The sequence below is a fragment of the Drosophila navojoa genome, chromosome X (assembly GCF_054131105.1).
Source record: "Drosophila navojoa isolate 15081-1374.11 chromosome X, UAZ_NAV_1.0, whole genome shotgun sequence".
Taxonomy (NCBI): Eukaryota; Metazoa; Arthropoda; class Insecta; order Diptera; family Drosophilidae; genus Drosophila; species Drosophila navojoa.
Window position 1 is genome coordinate 18,094,335 of NC_142895.1, and position 11,343 is coordinate 18,105,677.

Consider the following 11,343-nt stretch of genomic DNA (forward strand, 5'->3'; position numbering starts at 1 on the left):
AGCAAAACGTCAAGTAAAACCATCTTTATCAACATTTCGCCTTTGACACATTGACCAGCTCAGCTCCCACAGTGCGCTCGCTGCCTGCCTGTCATAGGAATTAACGCATCTGAAATTCACTGACCCGCTCCATAAGATAGCCATCTCATTCACGCCTGCTTCACATATGAACTATTTATAGAATTAAGTGCATGGGCGTTTATGGAGTTTGCTTATTTTCTGAAATATTTTTGGTTTTACTTTTGTATATCTCGCATTCCTAACAGAAATTATACACCATTTTTTTTTATGCTAAAAAACAAAAATTTAATAATTTTCTATATTTTTTAACAAATAAAAATGAATGAAATTGAAAAGAATTTTTTGAAAATTATAGTTAGATATACCTAAAGAAAATTTCTTTTACATTGTATATGCTTGAAAATAATTCTGCTTCCTCAAATGTGAATTTCTATACATTTCGGCTTCAACTAAAATTAGTTTATTATATGATGGAAATATTTTATTTTATAAGACTTGCCTATCTGTTTAACATAGATTTTCTCCATAAGGCTCAGATTCAAACAAGGCCATATCGACTCAGCTCGTCGCCCTGATCGAGAATATATATACTTTGTGGCGACTGCCACGCCTCCTTCCGCCTGTTACATACATTTCAACAAAACCATTATACCCCGATTTCCCATTTTCAATGGGTTCAGGGTATTCAAAAGATATGAATCTTGATACCTCTTCTTTATACGATTTGGTTTTTCTATAATATATATTTATATATATTTATATTTTTTTTCTTGATACATACATAACACAGTAGAATTCGACTATAAATTCGGTCAAGAGACCCGGGAGACACTAAAGCCTTGAGTTTTCTTGGGCCGGAATTCTCATCGCAATAACCGTACGGACGCATTAAGCGGAGTCGTGATAACCGGATTCCACTGTAATTTAAATTTAAACTTATATTATAAACATATGCATATCTTCTATAGCGTTATTTATCTTTTGTCTAAGGTTTGTTCAATATTTCAATATTTTATTAAATTTTTCTTAATATTCATATTTTTTAGAAAGCACTAAATCATCTATTTTATTTCTCTCGTCTCTCTTGAGGCATTCCTTATATTGCTGATATATTGTAATATTGCTGATATGTATCAATTATATTATTATATTAATCCAAGACTTATCTGTACAGCATATTCCGCTCTATATCACACATCACCTACCCAATTATCATGACCATTATCATATTTCTAATCGAAATCTTTGTTCTTCTCCCCCCCACCCCTCCCCTCCTCAGTTCTCTCACATACTTTCGCCCCCCTCCTCCATTTTGGCTGCCCTTTGTCTGCGACTCTTTTGATCAAATTTATTTTGAATAGAATAACTAAATCGATTCACTAATGCAGCATGCATATATTAAGCGCACAGAGCTGACAGTGGCTCGAAATCAATTTCCGCTTATCCTTGGGCCAGCTGGCTGCCCACCCGCCCTCGTCCCCGGGCCAAGTATTGTTGTTGTGGCACTCATTTGCCTGTGCATGAATAGTGAATGAATGGTTTAGCCAGCAGGTATCTGAGATGATGAAGCAGCCGCAGCAGCAGCAGCAGCCGAAGTTTTAGTCGTCGATGAGGCATGGCCTGAAGAGCGGCTCGAAAGTTGCGCTGGCCATTGCAACGGCGGCGCACTGTACAGTGCGCACTGCTGGGACACGAGCGCAGCGCGCCGGCTAATGATATTTTGTCCCTAAGCTGGCGCGGGCTGCATTTGCTGCATTTGCTGCTGCTGCTGCTGCACAAAACTTAATTATGGCCAGCATTAAAAATGCAACTGTCAAACCAGGACGACAGTGCCGCTACGCACACACACACGCACACACACACACACACACACATGTATGTGAAGCTCTTCAGCTCTGCAGTTTGCTTTCTTCTCAATGAACTGTGCCCGCCCATGGGCCATGGCACACCCACCCACCCAACGACGCTCGACCACAGCTGCGGCTGCACCACCGCCAGCTCCAGTGGCTGCTTATTTCGAAACATTCGGGTAACTGGGTCACAAGGATAGCCATTAATTTATAATAATTTCAACTAAGATTTCACAATTTCTTTTGCAGCTCCCCACTCGCTCGCTCTCGTGCTCAGCCTTACGAATTTTCGCATTTTCCATTCATCATTCGCGCAGCTGCCAAGCAGCCAACCAACAATCCCAACCATCTCAACCAGGACGCAACCAGCAGCCGGCAATGCCACTGTCAGCGCCCGCAAAAGCAAAGTCAATTTCGCGCACTTTGCATGCCCCGCCAGGCCGCAGCGACTGTTTGAGTTGGCAAATGCAGCGAATGGAGCTGCCGCCACTCCTGCTGCTGCTCCTACTGCTCCTGCTGCTGCTGCTGCTGCTGCCGTAGCTGGACCAGGCAGCACACAATTCTGGACGATGACTTGCTGCTGAGGCGGCGCCCACTCTTTCGTCCTTCGCGGCCCGAAACCGAACCGACGACCTGCTTCATCCGCAAACCAACGCGCCATCAAATTTACAAGCGCAATGCATCAATCACTTGACGCTCAAGCGGTTTCACGATGAATCAGAGCGAGCGACCGAGGGGGAGAGGGGGGGGGGGGGGGGGGTAGGAGCAGTCTGGCTGTTCTCTGCTTTCGCGGCAGCGACTGGGCTTTTCGCTGGCACAAAAGAAGGCACAAGTGAAAAAATAAACGAGAACCAAGAGAGAGTGTGAGGGCGGGAAAGGCAGAGGGAGAGGGAGAGGGAGTGAGAGCAGCAGCAAGAAAAGCATAAAAAATAAACGAGAACCTATCCCGTTGGCCAATTTGACGTTAAGATGGAATTTGTGAAAAATTCATCAAATTGACTGCGGCGCATTGCTCATTGAAAAGGCAGGCCAAAGACAAAGAAAAAGAAGAAGAGGGCAGCCAGCGTTGAAAAGGACTCTGGCAAAGAAAGAAAGTGCAGCTGCCAAGGATGCCAGAGCGCACAGCTAACGATAATTCAGTTAGCCGCACTTTGCATAATGCAAACAAATTACTCAAGATGATTTCGCCTTTTCGTTGGCCTTTGCAATAATTTCCCAGGCGCACAGATTCAGCAAAGAGAGAATTGCCCGTCCAGCGCACGGCCTGGGACATTTACTTACGCACACACACACACATGTATTGATGTGCATATGTGAGTGCTTCAAGCGACGCGCTTGACCTTTAAAGCAACGATCGACGGCACACAAACGCACACACACACATACACACAGCCGACTCATTGATCATTGCTGGCAAACAAAAGCTGACTGCTATGCAAGTGATTCGCTGTAGCAGTTAGCTTTGCACTTGAGTTTATATGGAGCAATAGTGTAGTGGAAATGGTATTCATGTTTGCTTGAAGATGATTGACCGTTAAATTTACTGTGAACTAATTGACTGAAGATTGCTTGATCAACTGTTTTCGATTGACTGACTATATTACCAGCCAACTTATGGGCTGCCGGACAGACATATAGCAATATTGTCAGAGTATTGAACTGATTGATCGATTGATTGATTGACGTGTACTAATTAACTGCTGATACTATCAATCAGATTAAAAGCTAACTAACCAATCAATCAAAGGTTCAGTCAGTTATAGAATAATCAGCTAATAGACATTCTTAATAAGTCAAAATATATATATATATTGATTGATGGCTTAATTGACTTGACATCTGAGTGATGGAGCAATGATTATTATTATTATTATTACTGTTAATGATGCTAACTAAGTGACTAATAAGCTTGTCGATGCATGTACTATGTGGTCAAACTGCCTGACTTGTCTGATTTGTAGATTGATTGTAGATTGATGACAAGCTGAATGATCAATTTATGTACGTCTCTGGATGATTGACTGCCTAAACGATTGATATATTGCTTAATTGACTGATAAGCTGACTGATTTACTGATGATATTACTTATAAATAGTAACTTACTTGACTGACAAACCCATATATTGTCGACTAATTGACTGATTAAATGCTCGATTTCCCTATAAGCTGATTAATAAGCTTTACCTAGTACAGATATGGCTTGACTGCTTCTCTAACTAACTGATTAGCATATACGTAAGTTAAGCATAGTCCAAGACGTCAAATCAAAACAAAGTCGTAATAAATAACATATATATTTTTTATTCCATTGTCTATTCTTTTAAATATTCAAGATCAGTCGAATAGACTATATATATCTATATATTCGTATACTATGCTGAAGTACACACTAATTTTAGTTTAGATCAACTGCTTATGGTCTATGGCTCAGATAAAACTTCTATGTAATACAGAGATAACTCAGACTTACCCTGCTCATCTGGCATGCAATGCAGCAAGCGTATTACTAAGTCAACTGGACGCAGTTACACATGTTACTTAGCCGCAGGCAACAATTGCTTAAGCTAACAAACTTATGAAACTTTTCTCTTACTTCCACTTTTGCATCCAACGATGGAATGGAGCCAAGAGCCAAAATGTGCAATTCGCATGCATGACATACATATATATGTATATGTATTTGTGTAAAAATAATATTGAAATTAGCTAATTAAAGAAAAAAAAAACTACTCCTGCTCACATTAGTTTCTAAGCTGCTGTCCATGTTGCTGGCATCAAATGTTGCTAAGCGCGCTGAGAGCAGAGGCGCTGACAAACGAAGCAAATGCTGAGAGAATTTCCCCAGCTGAGGGGTGGCCGGCTGAGGAGTTGCTGGGACTTGGTTGTGGAGCTTACAAATGCTTGGGATGCTGTTGCTTGTGTATGTTATTGTTGTTGTTGTTGCTGTTGCTGTTGTCATTAACCAACTGACTTATTGACTTACTTATGAACCTGACCTCACACGTCGCGAGTGACGTCGTGCCCAGTAGGCAAGCATTGTCTAGGGGTTGCTCTGGCGTCCACACTAAGCAGCTAGTTTGTTTTGCGGATAGTTGGGGACCTGCCGTTTGGGTAGTTGGGGTCGTTGGGGTATTTGGGTATTGGGGTGTTGGGATGTTGGGGTGGCGAGAGCTGCTGCTGTGTCCTTTGGCCTCGTTTATGGCTCGTATATCACGCGAACACCACGCAAATGGTGCTTAAGATAGACTAAAGCCCAATTGCATTTTCATTGCCTTCCCCTTTTTGGCGCTAGTTAAAGTATTTGAGTTAAATAAAATGTTGCATACTTCATGGCGCTGCTGAAGCGATAAACAACAAATGTCGGCGGAAGGGGACACAAGTCCTTACACAAGACCTCACACACACACAAACACACACACAAACACTCTCTCGTTCTGCTCTTGCTCCATGTGTGTGTGTGTGTGCGAGTGTGTGTGTGCGAGTGTGTGTGTGCGAGTGTGTGTTACCAACACTTTGTGGCTTTGTTTTGACTTTTATACTTAGTTTGTGTTTACTGCGGCAATTTTTTGTTGCCTCTGCTGCTGCTGCTGCTGTTGTTGCTGTTATTGTTATTGTTGCTTTTCCTCCAGCCACAAGCTCTGCTTAAGTGTGTTTACATTGGTGGTGTGCGTGTGTGTTACCCACACTTTAACCGGATTATTAATGCTTGTCTAGCTGCCTCAAATTAATCAAGTTGACCATTCATTCATTCAACGAGCAAACTGACGACGAACTTAACAGGGGCTGACCAAAGCAGCGCCCTGGACTCATGGCCATGAAAACTTAATTAGTCTTTAGTGCAAGAATACACACACTTAACGCACAAACAAACACACGCACACACACGCACACGCACACCCAGTTGTTGAAGCAGAGACAAGTTGTGCTCGTTTTGCTGGCACTTTGACCATCGGCAGAGGTAGAGAGAGAGAGAGAGGGGGGGGTAGTGGCACAAAAAAATTGCGTCTGATGCTATTTAGTTTTATTACTTCATTCATTTAGATATACATATGTATGCATGTATGTATGTATGTATGTATGTATAACTTTTATGGCATTCACTTTCATAGCACATGCGAAATGAGCGTATTGCCCAGTGTCGCAGCAACATGTTGCTCTTGCGGCCAGCAACAATAATAACAAAATCAAAATTAATATTTATTGCAATTGCTGTGGCTGTGGCTGTGGCCGATGTCGATGTCGATTCGATTCGATTTGATTGATGTCGCCTTCAGAATGGATTAGTGTGCCGCAAGTGGAGCCATTAAGAAGTCCTTTGCTTAGCCGCATTCCATTGTTGGCCAATTAGCGGTTAGCTTAGCTCCCGCATTCCTCTAGTATGAATACATTCACACACAGACTTTCGGCCAGCTGCAATCGATTTATAATTGAATTCGACACCGGCCAAAACGAATGCAAACATCATTTCTTAATTAAATGATAACATTAACTTGGCTCCTTCAACTAGGCTCAATATTTGCCAGCGCTTGTCAGAGAGGGAGGGAGAGAGGGAGATGTGAAGGGGCGTTCAGTTATGCAAAATATGAATGGCTTAAACTGTGAGCAGACTTCTCTGTCTTCTCCACTTAATCCTATCTGGTCTTGCTTTACATCTCTTAGAGAGCATTAAAGCAACGAGATTGAGGTGCAAAAACATATTTGTCTCTGGCTTTATAGCTTAAGCTGCTCTGTTTTTCATCTCTTTCTCTCTCTTTGTGTATATATATACATATTTGACTCTACATACATACGTCTATCACACTCTCACTCTGCAGTATGTTTTATTTACTCTCTAATATTCCATCTCCTAATTTTAGTCTCACTCTATCTCTGTTATTTACCCCACCTCTTCCTCTCACTGTCTCTTTCTTGTTTCCTTTCTCATTCGCTGATATATTCGGCCTAACTCTTTTTATTTATCTCACTATCTCTCGTAATATCTATTCATATCTCTCTCTCTCTCTCTTTCTAATTTTATCTTTCACACTCTTCTTTTTATACTTTCTTAAGTATGCTCTTTCTCTCTCTCTCTCTCCCGTTTGCTCTAAGAGTTGATGTCTCTTATCGCACTCTCTCTGTCTCTTCGTCATTAACAATTTTACTCGTTCTCTCTCTCTCTCTCTCTCTCTCCTCTCTCTCTCTCTCTCTCTCTCTCTCTCTCTCTCTCTCTCTCTCTCTCACCCCCTCACTCTCATTATCACACCTTTGGTAATCTCTCAATAATATTATGCTTCGATAGACACTCAACTAAAGAGGTTGCGGTGGCAAGTGTGACGTCATAGTTTGCACATCTGCTTGCCGTTCAAAAAGGGTTTAAGCAGTCAGCCGGATGAGCCGGGAAGGACGAAGCTGTCGAGGATCCGAGCAGTTGAAGGTAAGTCAGTTGTTTGCTTTGATAATCCGCATACAGCTTAACATGGGCTGGCAAGGGCCACATCGAGGGCGAGGGCGACGACGAGGACGGTGGCATGGACAAGGACGATGACGAGGACGAGGGCATGGACAAGGGCTAGGGCGTTGGTGGCTGTGATGGCATAAAGGCTGGCAACTTACTTACTTTGTTTCAGAGGTAAATATTTGCTTACAAGCAAGGTAAGCTTCGGTTCCATTAGTTGCAGGGCGTGGCGCTGCCTGAATTTGACGTGCAGACGCGTTTGGTGGCAAAATGAAATTTTGGCCAATTTTCAGAGCATTAGTCAAAACAGAATGGAGCAGAGCAGAACGGAGCTGAACGGAGCAGAGCGAAGCGAAGCGGACTGTCCCAGGCTGAGAAACAATGTCGCCGTCGCCGTCGCCGTCGCCGTCGCCGTCGTCGTTGGCCAGACACTGACACCGCGTGGGTGGCCGTGGCCAAAGCGCTCGAAGCGTCAAGCGTAACAATATTTGTTGTCACTTTTTATTTAATACACTTGCCGTCGCCCCCTCTCCCAGCGAAAATTGAGCAAACAAGAGGGTCGCTTTAAAGAGACCAAAGCCTGCCCTCAAAAATGAAATCATTTCAGGTGTAAAACGCTTCAAGTCATTTGCTTCCGCTGCCTGCTCCCGCCTCGCGAGCTGCGTTCAGCTGGGGCATTCGATAAATAGATGCGAAAGGCCATCAACGGAGCCAGTCCACTCCCCAACGTCAGCGATGGCTGCAACTCCAGCCGCGAAAGTCTCGCTGGGCCAATGATTGGCATTGTCCGAAAAAGTCCGGCTGCTAGACGGGCCTACCGCCCTCACTGCCCCCCTGCTCCCACTGCCTCCCCGCCACGTGGAACGGCTCAGCTTAGGCTCCGTCGAATGCTGTTAAATTTACGCGCGCAACGATAAATTTATGCTCCCCAAACCGAATCATATCCATGCACCTGCTGCCTGCCCCCCAAAAGCGAGCAACGCTCGGAAAGCTAAAGTGAATTATATGGCCGAACAAAACACCAAAATAAATCGAAAAACTTTTTATTTGTATTAAATAATTTATTTTGAATACGAAAATGTTGTTGTTTTTTTTTTTTTTTTTGCATTTTTCGTCGAATTTAATTATAAGTGGCCAGCGAAAAGTGCGCAGCACACTGAAGATGTGAAGTCCATTGCCGCATTTCAATGTAGTCAGAATGGATTATGAAGTGATGTGAGGAAAAAAGACAAAATATTCAAACAGTGGTTCACAGTTTATATTCAAAAATACATATGTATTTATGTATGTCTATAACTTTATAAAGTTAAAATTTACTTTTTTTTGTGTCAACTATTTAAGCTTACATTTTGTATATGTCCAAGTCTCTTTTTATGTTAGTTTAAATCAGCCGTGAACCACTGTAAGTCGTCTCGCAGTAGACAAGTCAGTTCTCCAAGTTTCCTAATTCTATTCAATTCTGTTGTGATTGCTGTCGACTACTGCAGTTGTATTGGTGTGAGAAGTTGAGAGCATGTGTTGAGCTCTTGTAAAAATGTTATTCGAGCGAGAGTGAGCGCCTTAGCTGCAGCTTGGATCTGTGTAAGCTAGAGAGAGAGAGAGAGACAAAGACACATGCATATGTATGTAGATAGCTGTTGCTGAGCGTAGCTTCGGTTATTGCTAAGTGGGAGCGAGATGGCTATACCTGTGCAGGCTAAGATGAATTTCAGTGAGCGAAGAGAAGCGACTAGAAATTGCCATTCTGCAAATATATAAACATTGTGAAGAAAGACGACGCAGGTGTTAAATTAAATTTAATTAAATTAAATTAAATACAAATATAAGGTGAGCAAATCAAGATAAAATATTATATATATGTATAATACATATGTATGTATGTATATGTATATGTATGTATGTATATGTATATGTATGTATGTATATGTATATGTATGTATGTATATGTATATGTATGTATGTATATGCATATGTATGTATGTATGTATGTATAAATATAACTTAATCTTTTATAATTGCAATGCTGTTTATATTTACACATACATACATATATGTATGTCTGCTGTATGCACATACATACCTACATCCACATGTATATAGAGCGAATTGCCTTGAATTAATTAACCACCTTAAATGGATATGCAGCTAGCTGATTAATATGCTCCACTTTGCCTAGCATTTACAGGTGAAATTCTACCTGGCTATTCGCAGTGTGTATGCGTGTGTGTGTGCGTGTGCGTGTACTTATGCAAATTTGGAATGGATGCAAATAAAGCAGTTCGCTTGCTCTCCGATGCGGCCACGCCCATCTTGCCAGCCATAAATCTACGGAGACGACGTGGCTGAAGCAATTGAAATGGGAGCAGGTAAACGCGTAAACGCATCCTTGTGTCCATCAGGCGCGCAATGCGCATTTCATGATCACTGTTATTGTTTTCAGTTCTTTTCACATCACTTCAGGTGCGGCCACCTGGCCGCAAACAAACGGCCAACGACCAGCAGCCAAACACGCGCTCACACACACACACACACATACGCCGGACAATTTGGAGAATGATTCGGTTACGGACTTGGTTTCAGTTACGGCCTGCACTTTCGGCCGGACAATCGAATGGACACAAAAGGCCTGTAATTGAGTGAAGCAGGAAAATGGCAGCTGAAATTCGCAGCGACTGCCCCGTGCAGCTGGCAAAGGTGCTGCGAACGCATCAGAGCTGGCCGAGGTCTGGCCAGTGGACTGCCATGTATTATTTGAGCCGCCAGCGCAGCACCATCGGACGAGCCCCATGCACATCATCGCCGACCGGCCCCAGCTCCGCCCCCAGCGAAGCAATCTTCCATTTTGGCGAACCCTAACCTCCATCGTGCGCCGCGTCAATTGAAAATTGAAATTGGAATTTCGTGCAAATATTTCCAATCCAATTTCAATTTTACAACACGCAACATGGCCACCGGCCACTGGCCGCCAATGCACCAATGGCTGCCCAACCGCTCGCGAAATTCGTCATAATTAATGTGCCTGATTTGCCAGAATTTACGCCCGTAACATTCAAATCCGTTGCCAGCATTGCAGCAATTTGAGTTGCTCTTGTTTAGCTGTTGTTGTTGTTGTTATTATTGTTGTTTCTTCGGCAATTGTTGTTGTTGTTATTGCTGTTTTTGTGCTTTATTTTTATTCGCTGCATATTGTTTGCTGGTTTGCTGCATCCGCCGTAGCCTGTCGACGCGTCGCTTCAATTTCATTTCGATTTGCATGCCAAAATGCGAGCCTTGCTTTTATTTTAATTCCCATTCCATCTCACAATTCCAGCCCGGTTAGCCATTATCCGCTCTCCCGCTCACCCGCTCCCCGCCCACCCGCTGACTCGTTTGTCCGAACATCCTGCTAATCACAACTCATCCATCACCTGCCTATCAAAACAGCATTTCCTTACACAACCCGCCCACGCTTCAATCGCATTCAACGGCACCAAAACCAATTAGAAATATTGCGCTTTTAAAGAGCTTTTGCGCAAATCCATTTTAATATCAAAATTACATCGGATATTAAAAGTGTCCATACCTAAATGCAAACAGACATGGCAACGGAATAAATTAATAGAGTAGAAATGTAGAGCTCTCTGCATAAGGCATAAATCAATGTTTATCAAGTTTCAATGCTATATTAAGCAGAGCCAGTTGTAATAGCTATTGATAAGGGACAGGTATATACATATATAGGATGTAGAATGATGTTATATAAACTTAAAAACTTCTATATACTTCTGTCGTTATTGTTAGTTAAAACTATTTAAATGTTTCTACATAAATATTAATCAATCTCAGTTATTGGATTTCCTGTTGATAAATTTTGAAGGATTTCTCACTTCTTTATCTTATTTACTTCTATCACTTGTTTGTTAACTAGTTCTATAGTATCTATATACTATACTATACTTATAGTGATATATTTCAAACAAAAGATATTCAACAGTTAGTTTCCCATAGTAAAGTCCAAGCTCTGCCCAAGCGCAGTCGCTGCATTCGTTTACTGCGCT

The 11,343-nt window shown here is 42.3% G+C and overlaps 1 long non-coding RNA gene across 1 annotated transcript; it reads left to right on the forward strand.

Moving 5' to 3' along the window:
• The first annotated feature begins 9,030 nt into the window (after nucleotides 1–9,030).
• Nucleotides 9,031–10,419, forward strand: LOC149090680 (uncharacterized). Its single transcript, XR_016197413.1, has 3 exons — nucleotides 9,031–9,133; nucleotides 9,483–9,672; nucleotides 9,747–10,419. It is a non-coding gene; the product is annotated as an uncharacterized LOC149090680 (long non-coding RNA).
• Nucleotides 10,420–11,343: the final 924 nt, after the last annotated feature.